The sequence below is a fragment of the Pseudophryne corroboree genome, chromosome 6 (genome assembly GCF_028390025.1).
Source record: "Pseudophryne corroboree isolate aPseCor3 chromosome 6, aPseCor3.hap2, whole genome shotgun sequence".
NCBI lineage: Eukaryota > Metazoa > Chordata > Amphibia > Anura > Myobatrachidae > Pseudophryne > Pseudophryne corroboree.
In genome coordinates, this window is record NC_086449.1 from 69,209,304 (window position 1) to 69,222,769 (window position 13,466).

The 13,466-nt window shown below is 50.5% G+C and overlaps 1 protein-coding gene across 1 annotated transcript in view; it reads left to right on the forward strand.

Moving 5' to 3' along the window:
• The first annotated feature begins 3,773 nt into the window (after positions 1-3,773).
• Positions 3,774-13,466, forward strand: part of LOC134934823 (oocyte zinc finger protein XlCOF7.1-like) — a 65,532-nt gene continuing 55,839 nt past the window's right edge. The window contains exons 1-2 of the mRNA XM_063930173.1: positions 3,774-3,924; positions 6,295-6,340. The gene's annotated coding sequence lies outside the window, so the exon portion shown is untranslated. The remainder of the gene's footprint in view (positions 3,925-6,294; positions 6,341-13,466) is intronic.

Genomic DNA, 13,466 nt, shown 5'->3' on the forward strand with positions numbered 1-13,466 from the left:
ATACAGCCGGCCTCTACAGCGCACAGGGTATATACAGCCAGCCTCTACAGCGCACAGGGTATATACAGCCGGCCTCTACAGCGCACAGGGTATATACAGCCGGCCACTACAGTGCACAGGGTATATAGAGCCGGCCTCTACAGCGCACAGGGTATATACAGCCAGCCTCTACAGCGCACAGGGTATATACAGCTGGCCTCTACAGCACACAGGGTATATTCAGCCGGCCTCTACAGCGCACAGGGCTTATACAGGCGTCCTCTACAGCGCACAAGGTATATACAGCCGGCCTCTACAGCGCACAGGGTATATACAGCCGGCCTCTACAGCGCACAGTGTATATACAGCCGGCGCCTCTACAGAGCACAGGGCATATACAGCCGGCCTCTATAGAGCACAGGGTATATACAGCCGGCCTCTACAGCGCACAGTGTATATACAGGCGGCGCCTCTACAGAGCACAGGGCATATACAGCCGGCCTCTATAGTGCACAGGGTATTTGCAGCCGGCCTCTACAGCGCACAGGGCGTATACAGCCAGCCTCTACAGCGCACAGGGTATATACAGCCGGCCTCTACAGCGCACAGGGTATATACAGCCGGCCTCTACAGCGCACAGGGCATATACAGCCGGCCTCTACAGCGCACAGGGTATATACAGCCGGTCTCTACAGCACACAGGGTATATACAGCCGGCCTCTACAGTGCACAGGGCATGTACAGCCAGCCTCTACAGCGCACAGGGCATATACAGCCGGCCTCTATAGCGCACAGGGTGTATACAGCCGGCCTCTACAGCGCACAGGGCATATACAGCCGGCCTCTACAGCGCACAGGGCATATACATCCGGCCTCTACAGCGCACAGGGTATATACAGCCGGCCTCTACAGCGTGAAGGGCATATACAGCCGGCCTCTACAGCACACAGGGTATATACAGCCGGCCTCTAGAGCACACAGGACATATACAGCCGGCTTCTACAGTGCACAGGGTATATACAGCAGGTCTCTACAGCACACAGGGTATATACAGCCGGCCTCTACAGTGCACAGGGCATGTACAGTCGGCCTCTACAGCGCACAGGGCGTATACAGCCGGCCTCTGTAGCGCACAGGTTATATACACTCAGCCTCTACAGCCACAGGGTATATACAGCCAGCCTGTATAGCGCACAGGATATATACAGCCGGCCTCTACAGCGCACAGGGTATATACAGCCGGCCTCTACAGCGCACAGAGCATATACAGCCGGCCTCTATAGCGCACAGGGTATATACAGCCGGCCTCTACAGCGCACAGGGCATATACAGACGGCCTCTATAGCGCACAGGGTATATACAGCCGACCTCTACAGCGCACAGGGTATATACAGCCGGCCTCTACAGCGCACAGGGCTTATACAGCCGGCCTCTACAGCGCACAGGGTATATACAGCCGGCCTCTACAGTGCACAGGGCTTATACAGCCGGCCTCTACAGCGCACAGGGTATATACAGCCAGCCTCTACAGCGCACAGGGTATATACAGCCGGCCTCTACAGCGCACAGGGTATATACAGCCGGCCTCTACAGTGCACAGGGTATATACAGCCGGCCTCTACAGCGCACAGGGTATATACAGCCAGCCTCTACAGCGCACAGGGTATATACAGCTGGCCTCTACAGCACACAGGGTATATACAGCCGGCCTCTACAGCGCACAGGGCTTATACAGGCGTCCTCTACAGCGCACAAGGTATATACAGCCGGCCTCTACAGCGCACAGGGTATATACAGCCGGCCTCTACAGCGCACAGTGTATATACAGCCGGCGCCTCTACAGAGCACAGGGCATATACAGCCGGCCTCTATAGCGCACAGGGTATATACAGCCGGCCTCTACAGCGCGAAGGGCATATACAGCCGGCCTCTAGAGCACACAGGACATATACAGCCGGCTTCTACAGTGCACAGGGTATATACAGCAGGTCTCTACAGCACACAGGGTATATACAGCCGGCCTCTACAGTGCACAGGGCATGTACAGCCGGCCTCTACAGCGCACAGGGTATATACAGCCGGTCTCTACAGCACACAGGGTATATACAGCCGGCCTCTACACTGCACAGGGCATGTACAGCCAGCCTCTACAGCGCACAGGGCATATACAGCCGGCCTCTATAGCGCACAGGGTGTATACAGCCGGCCTCTACAGCGCACAGGGTGTATACAGCCGGCCTCTACAGCGCACAGGGCATATACAGCCGGCCTCTACTGCACACAGGGTATATACAGCCGGCCTCTAGAGCACACAGGACATATACAGCAGGCTTCTACAGTCCACAGGGTATATACAGCAGGTCTCTAAAGCACATAGGGCATATACAGCCGGCCTCTACAGCGCACAGGGCATGTACAGCCGGCCTCTGTAACGCACAGGGTGTATACAGCCGGCCTCTACAGCGCACAGGGCGTATACAGCCGGCCTCTACAGCGCACAGGGCGTATACAGCCGGCCTCTACAGCGCACAGGGCGTATACAGCCGGCCTCTGCAGCGCACAGGGCGTATACAGCCGGCCTCTACAGCGCACAGGGCGTATACAGCCGGCCTCTACAGCGCACAGGGCGTATACAGCCGGCCTCTGCAGCGTACAGGGCGTATACAGCCGGCCTCTACAGCGCACAGGGCGTATACAGCTGGCCTCTATAGCGCACAGGGTATATACAGATGGCCTCTATAGCGCACAGGGCGTATACAGCCGGCCTCTACAGCGCACAGGGCGTATACAGCCGGCCTCTATAGTGCACAGGGAGTATACAGCCGGCCTCTACAGCGCACAGGGCGTATACAGCCGGCCTCTACAGCGCACAGGGCGTATACAGCCGGCCTCTACAGCGCACAGGGCGTATACTGCCGGCCTCTACAGCGCACAGGGCGTATACTGCCGGCCTCTACAGCGCACAGGGCGTATACTGCCGGCCTCTACAGCGCACAGGGCGTATACAGCCGACCTCTTCAGCGCACAGGGCGTATACAGCCGGCCTCTACAGCGCACAGGGCGTATACAGCCGGCCTCTGCAGCGTACAGGGCGTATACAGCCGGCCTCTACAGCGCACAGGGCGTATACAGCTGGCCTCTATAGCGCACAGGGTATATACAGATGGCCTCTATAGCGCACAGGGCGTATACAGCCGGCCTCTACAGCGCACAGGGCGTATACAGCCGGCCTCTATAGTGCACAGGGAGTATACAGCCGGCCTCTACAGCGCACAGGGCGTATACAGCCGGCCTCTACAGCGCACAGGGCGTATACAGCCGGCCTCTACAGCGCACAGGGCGTATACTGCCGGCCTCTACAGCGCACAGGGCGTATACTGCCGGCCTCTACAGCGCACAGGGCGTATACTGCCGGCCTCTACAGCGCACAGGGCGTATACTGCCGGCCTCTACAGCGCACAGGGCGTATACAGCCGACCTCTTCAGCGCACAGGGCGTATACAGCCGGCCTCTATAGTGCACAGAGCATACAGTACCAGCTATACACAGTATGGTTATGGCTAAAAACAACAAAGTTGGGGAAAGGACCTCTCACTGATCCGGCTATGTGTGAGCAGACGATCGTGGAAGGGATGGCCATCTACCGTCGATGATTCAAAAATCTTCGATGGTTTATGGCCGATGTTGAATGTTTTTGCCATTAATGGGAGAGAACCAGATGGTTTCTCTCCATCGGTGGCACAGGCTAAATGAATATTTTTTTTATTTTTTATTTTTACAGGGTGTTGGGACAATCTCCTCCGTGTCTTCTCCCTTCTGCGTGTCTCCGCCCAGTCTCCTCCCCCAAATGATCCCACTGCTGATTGTGGCGTAGAGTGCTCGTGCACAGGAGCAGCGGGAAAAATCAGAGGCGCCGCGGTCGCAAAGTGTCCGGCAGACAGTGAGGTGAGTGCGGGTTCCCTGGTGCTTGGCAGGGGAGCTTGGAAGGCCGATCCCACTTCTGGGGGTAACCAAAGGTGTGGTGCCCGGCGCCCCCTCCTCTTACTCCCCTGCAGCTGCATGTGCGGTGCTGGTCACTATGTGCTGCTGCGGGACACAGCGCCGGTACTGTGCCGGGGACTCCGTTCCTGTACAGCAGGAGCATACTGTCACCACTTCCATCTTCCCACTACACTATTCCCAGCATCTGTTCCCCGGGCACAGGGGCTGGCTGTTGTGGGGACATGTTAGGAGTGTATAGTGCTGATGCTGGGTGTAACAGTCCAGCATACAGATGGCCATCGCCCCCATGCTGGTAGCTGATATATTAGAGTGTGCCAAATGGTGCTGCACGCAGAAGAATGGTTTTAGTGGTACTCGCGCCCCTGAAGAAATGTGCGTGGCCAAATGCCACATGTGATGTGGCCAATGAAAATTGGTGTGTGATACACATGGGGGGGCAGATACACATATGCCCCCACAGCGCCAGATACGCTTTGCCCCAGAGTGCCGCTGCTCACCGCTTCCTCTGTTTCTGCTATGTGAGGGTAGGATAGACCCCAGAGCCGGCCCTAACCAATATGATACCCTAGGCAAGATTTTGTCTGGTGCCCCCTAGCACCACAGCTGGTTCCGCCTCTTTCCCATCACCATCACCCCTCATCCATAGCAGTCCTTATTTTGGTGCTTGTACCCCCTATATTTTAAATAGGAACAGTTCGCACATTTGGCGCACAGCCCAAAAAGGGGTGTGTTTTTGCTGGCAAGGGGCATGGACACACAATAGAAACCCCAATTCCAATTACGCCACACAGTACTGCAACTTTATTCAGATTTGATCATGCGATAGTGTCCATAATTCATATAACATCCCACAGTAGTATCACTTTACCTTATAAACATTACTCCTCACAGTAGAGCCCCTTATTCACATTAAATCACACTGAATTGCTCCTTATTCACATTACACCACACCCTATTGCTCTATATTCACATTAGACTACACAGTAGTGCCCTTTCTATACGCAATGTCACATAGTAAAGCACTTTATACACATAATGCCACACAGTAATGCCCCTTACACATATGAGACACATTATTAATGTCCTTATAAGCATAATGCGCCTTACACATTATGACAACCTTTATTAATGCCCTTTTACACATAATGTCCCTTACACATATGCTGCACATTATTAAAGCCCTTATATACGTAATGACACACAGTGCCCCCTACACATTTGCTGCACATTATTAGTGCCCCTATACACATAATGACACACACACAGTAGTACCCTGTTACACCAATGCCGCACATTATAAATGCCCTGACACACATAGTGCCCCTTACACATGTTGCACATTATTAATGCATTTTACATTACACACACAATGCTCCTTACACATATTCAGAACACTACTGCACAATCAACCCACTCACATGCACACAGCACTCACACGGCCATTAACACTGTGACCTGCTTGGATACAGCTGTGTCCTCACAAATCTTGCCTCAATTCTAATGCCGGGCACATTGTTTTTATTGAAAATGCATCTTATTTGCATTGCTATGTGGCTAGGATGCACACGCAGCTTCTGCTGATTAAAATGATATGCAGCATGCCTATATACTGTGTGAGACTGTGGCTGTATCTGCATATGAAATGCTACACACAGAATATAGGCATGCTGCATATCATTTTAATCGGCAGAAGCTGCTGATGCCCCAAGGCATATCTAATGCCCTACGCAATTGCCTAGTTTGCCTATGGCCGGCTCTGCCTGCCCCTTAATGCTTGTGAAGTCCAGTCTCCAGCGGTGGGTATCTAAAATGAGGCGCAGGTTCGTTAACAAATCCGAGCACGTGGATCGGCAGCCAATCAGGAACCGCGGCTATGTCTAAAATGTTTAGAGCAGGCATGTCCAAACTGCGGCCCTCCAGCTGTTGAGAAACTACACATCCCAGCATGCCCTGACACAGCTTTAGCATTCTCTAACAGCAAAACTGTCAGGGCATGCTGGGATACGTAGTTTAACAACAGCTGGAGGGCCGCAGTTTGGACATGCCTGGTTTAGGGGCTGCTACGTGACCCTTGGGTCACACGGTTAGGGGCTGTTACATGACCCTTGGGTCACACAGGAGGGTCATGCGCCCCCCCCCCCCCCCCCCTTCCAAGAGGGAGAAAAGTTGTTGGTTTGCCGGCTGTCGGTTTTCTGGCGTCGGGATCCCAAAAGCCGGCATATCAAATACCACCCCCTTATTGTAATGACATACTGTACTGTATGGTCTCTGTAAATGGAGGCGGAAATATAACAAGAATCTCATTCCCCTCAGGGTTTTGCTGGGTGCTGCGATCCCGAGAGAGACCTGAGAAGATCAGGTAAATATAACATAACCTTTTTTATACTGTGATCTGATCAATACCGCAGTAATGACAATATTATGTATAATTTCATATGTCTGATATTACAGCTGTGATATACAAAGGATAATCAGCATATGTATTCAGTGTTATAACATTTGTAGTAAATATTGTTGCAACAATATATGAAGTTTCTGTAACCGATGGTCCCATATATCACTCTTTTATTACTCATACACATAGCAACCATCAGTGCTGCGTTATTAAGGTCACAGGGGGTCCGCAAATATAGCAAATGTTGTTACAATTTAGTCTCTATCTTTATGCAGCAGGGTACGCTGTGTTCCACAGGAAAACATCGGGGTGTAGAGTGGATCTTGGTCCAGAGGCACCAACAGGCTAAAACTTTAGGCTGTCCCAGAATGCATTGGGGCCTCCCCTGTAACCCTGCCTCCAGGCACTGTGAGCTCAGTTTCGAGTTGGTGCTTGTAGCAGCAGCTCACCTAACAGCGGGGCTGCGCTGGTCAGTTCTGAAAAAGCTTTGTAAGAAGACTTCATGTCAGGGTGACATTCAGCGCGGCGTCGCATACTTCTGTGACCTGTTCCCGGGTACTTGTGGTGGAGACGCTACAGCTTTAGGCACACGGTCGCAGGCGCTCTCCTGGCTCGTATGGCTGCTACGGGGAGGAGGTAAGAGGGTCTCCCAGGTGGGACCCGCCATTAAATCGCATTCCTGTCGTGGTCTAGGGAGACGGATCGCAACGCTGGTGTGGACACTGTCACAGAGCAGGGACCCCACTAGACCACCAGGGTAATAGAGCACAGGTCGGGTGTAGTAATGCCCCATTTAATAAGGCTCACTAGTACCTGGGGTGGAAGACCAGCATAGTGGAGTCGGGTGGTCATTCCGAGTTGTTTGCTCGGTACATTTTTTCGCATCGCAGCGATTTTCCGCTTTGTGCGCATGCGCAATGTCCGCACTGCGACTGCGCCAAGTAAATTTGCTATGCAGTTAGGAATTTTACTCACGGTTTTTTCTTCGTTCTGGTGATCGTAATGTGATTGACAGGAAGTGGGTGTTTCTGGGCGGAAACTGGCCGTTTTATGGGTGTGTGCGAAAAAACGCTACAGTTTCTGGGAAAAACGCGGGAGTGGCTGGAGAAACGGGGGAGTGTCTGGGCGAACGCTGGGTGTGTTTGTGACGTCAAACCAGGAACGACAAGCACTGAACTGATCGCAGATGCCGAGTAAGTGTGGAGCTACTCAGAAACTGCACAGAGAAGTCTTTTCGCAATATTGCGAATCTTTTGTACGCAATTTTAAGAAGCTAAGATTCACTCCCAGTAGGCGGCGGCTTAGCGTGTGTAAAGCTGCTAAAAGCAGCTTGCGAGCGAACAACTCGGAATGAGGGCCTCGGTGTTTAACCTGTAGCTGATAGCGCTAGCCTCATTAGCGCAGTCTGGTCACTAAAGAAAAGTCCTTCAATTATCAAGTCACCTCTTTGAAGCAGGGACCAACGCGTTGGGAGAACACTCAATGAATCAAACGCACAGGATATGTCTCACAAGTATTCTGCTTTTACTGAGTTAAAAACACGTTTATAGGCATACAGTGTACATCTGGTTTTAATTGTCCAGCTCACATTTCTCTCTCCAAAGGAGGGGGCACAGTTATTTTCCATTCATTTCGTAACATACATTGCACAATATCCAGTAAACCCTATAGCATAATCATCTCATACATTGCTAATTCTTTTCTGCTACGTTAGCATTTCTTTAGCAACAGACTATTTATTGTTCCGAAGTTTTTCCATAGACTGCATACAGCCATTTTCTGTCGTCGTGGACAATACATGATGAATATCAGATGTTAGCTTTTCTCTTAGAACCAGTATGAAGTTTTCTTAGTTTATACTTCATATACCTTCATTTATTTTATGTCCAAGCTTTATTTAAACACATTGCTTTCTTATATAAAAAGCATTTGATTATTATAACCCAATATAGTGGCTAATTATTAACGCCATCATAGCTTCTCCCCGACCCAGGGCGATATCTACTGCAGATTTTCCCGCCCTGGAGCTTCCTCACACTCTCCCTCACTCCCTGCCTGAGACGCTGGGCGCCATCTTCTGAGTATATGATACTCGTACAATTGGTATTCCACAAGGAATAACGTCAGGGTGTAGAGTAGAGTTGGCTAAAGCTTTGACTGTTCCCAGGATGCCTTGCACCGCCTCCTCTCTATCCTTGCCTCCAGGCATTGGAGCTCAGTTTGTAAGGCAGTTAACAGGGAGGGCTGCACTAGGCAGCTCTGAAAAGAGCTTTTCTGACGAGAAAGAAGACTTCAAGGGCCGCAGCACAGGCACTAGTTGCTATATTTCTTGCTGACATATCGTGCTGTGGCTCCCTCACCTCCCCCAGCGGCACTGTATACTCCCGTGCCCTAATTGCCAGGTACTTACATCGGAGGAGCTCCGGTCCCTTCAGGCACACACACCGCCGCTGCTCTCCTGGATCGCGTGGCCGCATCATCGGGAGGAGGTAAGAGGGTCCCCCAGACGGGACCCGCCGAAATCGCGATCCGGCGTGGACTCCGGAGACGGACCGCGCCGCTGGCGTGGACACTGTGGCCGTGCCAGGACCCTACTATATCCACCAGGGCAAGGGGCACAGGTCAGATTTACTAAAATCCGTTTAGTATAGGCCCCGCAGTACCTGGTGGTGAAGTCCAGCAGAGGGGATAAGGCTCTGACCTGTAGCCCCAGCCCCAGCTCCAGGCGCCATCTACAGCAGATGTTCCCACCGTAGAGCTGCATCTCTCTCTCACTCTCTGTCAGCGTTTGGGCGCCATTACACACAGCTGCGCTGATTCTGGGACTGCTGGGTGATGCCTCCTCTGTAAAGCCGCCTGCATCATCAGCGCTGTGCATTTGCAGGACACTTAAGTATTCCACATGTCGTTTAGACAGTGTTAGTTAACAACAAGTGCATAACTACAGGAATATTTAGTACAAGTACCCTGTGATATTCATCCAGTTTTTGCTGTGCATTGATATATCTGTTTATATACATAGCCTTACTCAGTAATAGTATTACTAGTCCAGTGCAGTTTTATTGTTTGTCATAATTCTTGCATTGTACATGTGACTGTGTGTGCATATAGCTGCTGGGTGATCTCTACTCCGTGTATCTCACTCCTACTGCTATCCCTATATTCTGTAACCTGAGGGGGCTACGTGCATCGGGGTTATTAGATAATATAGGTATTTCACTGGATATATGTATTTTTCTGTGTTTTTCAGTCACATTTTACGTCAGAAATCCTCTGTTCGTGCTGTCACACTGCATGGGGTTTTTTGTGTTAGGTATTCGATCTCCTGATATTGGGGGTCATTCTGAATTGATCGTAGATGTGCTAAATTTAGCACAGCTACGATCGTAAACTCTGACATGCGGGGGGATGCTCAGGCTCTTTCTTCAGATTGATGATGACCCTGCTACTACATATAAGAAACCGGATAGGTTCAAACATCAGAAGGTTACCAAATTGGTTTTACCTCATTCTGACCATTTGGTTGACATACGTCAGGAATCCTGGGAGAACCCAGTAAAGAAATTCACCCTGCAAAAGAAGATGCTAGCCCGCTATCCCCTTGCTGCAGAGTTGAGCAAAAATTGGGAAACGCCACCGCCAGTAGACTCGCAAATCGCTCGACTGGTGGTGTCATCTGCTCTGCCGATCCCTACCGTCACTTCTCCCAAGGAGCCGACGTATAAGCGTGTGGTGGATTGCTTGAAAGCTATCCATACCCTTGCAGGGGCTGCGCATGGGCCCACCATTGCGGCTACTTGGGCCGCAGAAGCAATTGAGGCGTGGGCTCAGGAAATGGAGGCTGAGTTTCCGTCCAATTTTCCCAAACATGCTAGACAATGTCTCTCTTGTCACGGCATCTCATTACATTAAAGAAGCAGCTTCTGATGCAGGTGTTCTGGCAGCCAAGGCTGCTACGACATCCATTTTGGCCCGCCGTATTCTCTGGTGGCGGTCCTGGTAGGTGGACCTGGACTCTAAGAAAACCCTGGAGGTGCTCATGTTTAAAGGAGACATCCGCTTTGGTGAGGATCTCAACAAGATTGTTGCTGACTTAGTGTCTGCTAAGACTGCGGGGTATATTTACAAAGCTCCCGATTTTGACCGATTTGATGTTTTTTCTTCAAAGTGTCATCCCGGGAATTTACTAAATCTCGGCAGTGATGAGGGCATTCGTATATTTTTGTGAAGGCAAAGAAAAAAAATACGAATGAATACACCAGCAGTAAAACACAACTGTTATTTTATACAAATCGGTAATTTACTAAAAATTTGTATTCACAATCACTGCCGGCAATAGTCAGGCACTGCTGTGAAAAAATACAAATCGTAAAAAAAAGAAGCAGTTTTCAAATAGACCTGCTTTTTTTTTTTTTTTACTGTATTCTGATAAGCATGCCTATCAGTGGGAATGGGTTAAAAATCAGAATTTTTTTTATTTCTCTATCGTCCTAGTGGATGCTGGGGTTCCTGAAAGGACCATGGGGAATAGCGGCTCCGCAGGAGACAGGGCACAAAAAGTAAAGCTTTAGGATCAGGTGGTGTGCACTGGCTCCTCCCCCCATGACCCTCCTCCAAGCCTCAGTTAGATTTTTGTGCCCGGCCGAGAAGGGTGCAATCTAGGTGGCTCTCCTAAAGAGCTGCTTAGAAAAGTTTAGCTTAGGTTTTTTATTTTACAGTGAGTCCTGCTGGCAACAGGATCACTGCAACGAGGGACTTAGGGGAGAAGAAGTGAACTCACCTGCGTGCAGGATGGATTGGCTTCTTTGGCTACTGGACATTAGCTCCAGAGGGACGATCACAGGTACAGCCTGGATGGTCACCGGAGCCTCGCCGCCGGCCCCCTTGCAGATGCTGAAACAAGAAGAAGGTCCAGAATCGGCGGCATGAAGACTCCTCAGTCTTCTTAAGGTAGCGCACAGCACTGCAGCTGTGCGCCATTTCCTCTCAGCACACTTCACACGGCAGTCACTGAGGGTGCAGGGCGCTGGGAGGGGGGCGCCCTGGGAGGCAATGAAAACCTATTTTTGGCTAAAAATACCTCACATATAGCCTCCGGGGGCTATATGGAGATATTTAACCCCTGCCAGAATCCGTTAAGAGCGGGAGACGAGGCCGCCGAAAAAGGGGCGGGGCCTATCTCCTCAGCACACAGCGCCATTTTCCCTCACAGAAAGGCTGGAGGGAAGGCTCCCAGGCTCTCCCCTGCACTGCACTACAGAAACAGGGTTAAAACAGAGAGGGGGGGCACTAATTTGGCGTTAGAAATATATAAAAAAGATGCTATAAGGGAAAACACTTATATAAGGTTGTCCCTATATAATTATAGCGTTTTTGGTGTGTGCTGGCAAACTCTCCCTCTGTCTCTCCAAAGGGCTAGTAGGTCCTGTCCTCTATCAGAGCATTCCCTGTGTGTGTGCTGTGTGTCGGTACGTGTGTGTCGACATGTATGAGGACGATGTTGGTGAGGAGGCGGAGCAATTGCCTGTAATGGTGATGTCACTCTCTAGGGAGTCGACACCGGAATGGATGGCTTATTTAGGGAATTACGTGATAATGTCAACACGCGCCAAGGTCGGTTGACGACATGAGACGGCCGACAAACAATTAGTACCGGTCCAGACGTCTCAAAAACACCGTCAGGGGTTTTAAAACGCCCGTTTACTTTAGTCGGTCGACACAGACACAGACAGGGACACTGAATCCAGTGTCGACGGTGAATAAACAAACGTATTCCTTATTAGGGCCACACGTTAAGGGCAATGAAGGAGGTGTTACATATTTCTGATACTACAAGTACCACAAAAGAGGGTATTATGTGGGATGTGAAAAAACTACTGTAGTTTTTCCTGAATCAGATAAATTAAATGAAGTGTGTGATGATGCGTGGGTTCCCCCCGATAGAAAATATGGGCGGTATACCCTTTCCCGCCAGAAGTTAGGGCGCGTTGGGAAACACCCCTTAGGGTGGATAAGGCGCTCACACGCTTATCAGAACAAGTGGCGGTACCGTCTATAGATAGGGCCGTCCTCAAGGAGCCAGCTGACAGGAGGCTGGAAAAATATCATAAAAAGTATATACACACATACTGGTGTTATACTGCGACCAGCGATCGCCTCAGCCTGGATGTGCAGAGCTGGGGTGGCTTGGTCGGATTCCCTGACTAAAAATATTGATACCCTTGACAGGGACAGTATTTTATTGACTATAGAGCATTTAAAGGATGCATTTCTATATATGCTAGATGCACAGAGGGATATTTGCACTCTGGCATCAAGAGTAAGTGCGATGTCCATATCTGCCAGAAGATGTTTATGGACACGACAGTGGTCAGGTGATGCAGATTCCAAACGGCACAAAGGTGTATTGCCGTATAAAGGAAGAGGAGTTATTTGGGGTCGGTCCATCGGACCTGGTGGCCACGGCAACTGCTGGAAAATCCACCGTTTTTACCCTAAGTCACATCTCTGCAGAAAAAGACACCGTCTTTTCAGCTTCAGTCCTTTCGTCCCTATAAGAGTCATATCTGCCCAGGGATAGAGGAAAGGGAAGAAGACTGCAGCAGGCAGCCCATTCCCAGGAACAGAAGCGTTCCACCGCTTCTGACAAGCTCTCAGCATGACGCTGAGACCGTACAGGACCCCTGGATCCTACAAGTAGTATCCCAGGGGTACAGATTGGAATGTCGAGACGTTTCCCCTGCGCAGGCTCCTGAAGTCTGCTTTACCAAGGTCTCCCTCCGACAAGGAGGCAGTATGGGAAACAATTCACGAGCTGTATTCCCAGCAGGTGATAATTAAATTACCCCTCCTACAACAAGAAAAGGGGTATTATTCCACACTATATTGTGGTACTGAAGCCAGAAGGCTAGGTGAGACCTATTCTAAATCTAAAAAAATTTGAACACTTACAAAGGTTCAAATCAAGATGGAGTCACTCAGAGCAGTGATAACGAACCGGGAAGAAGGGGACTATCTGGTGTCCCGAGACATCAGGGATGCTTACCTCCATGTCCCAAATTTGCCCTTATCACTAAGGGTACCTCAGGTT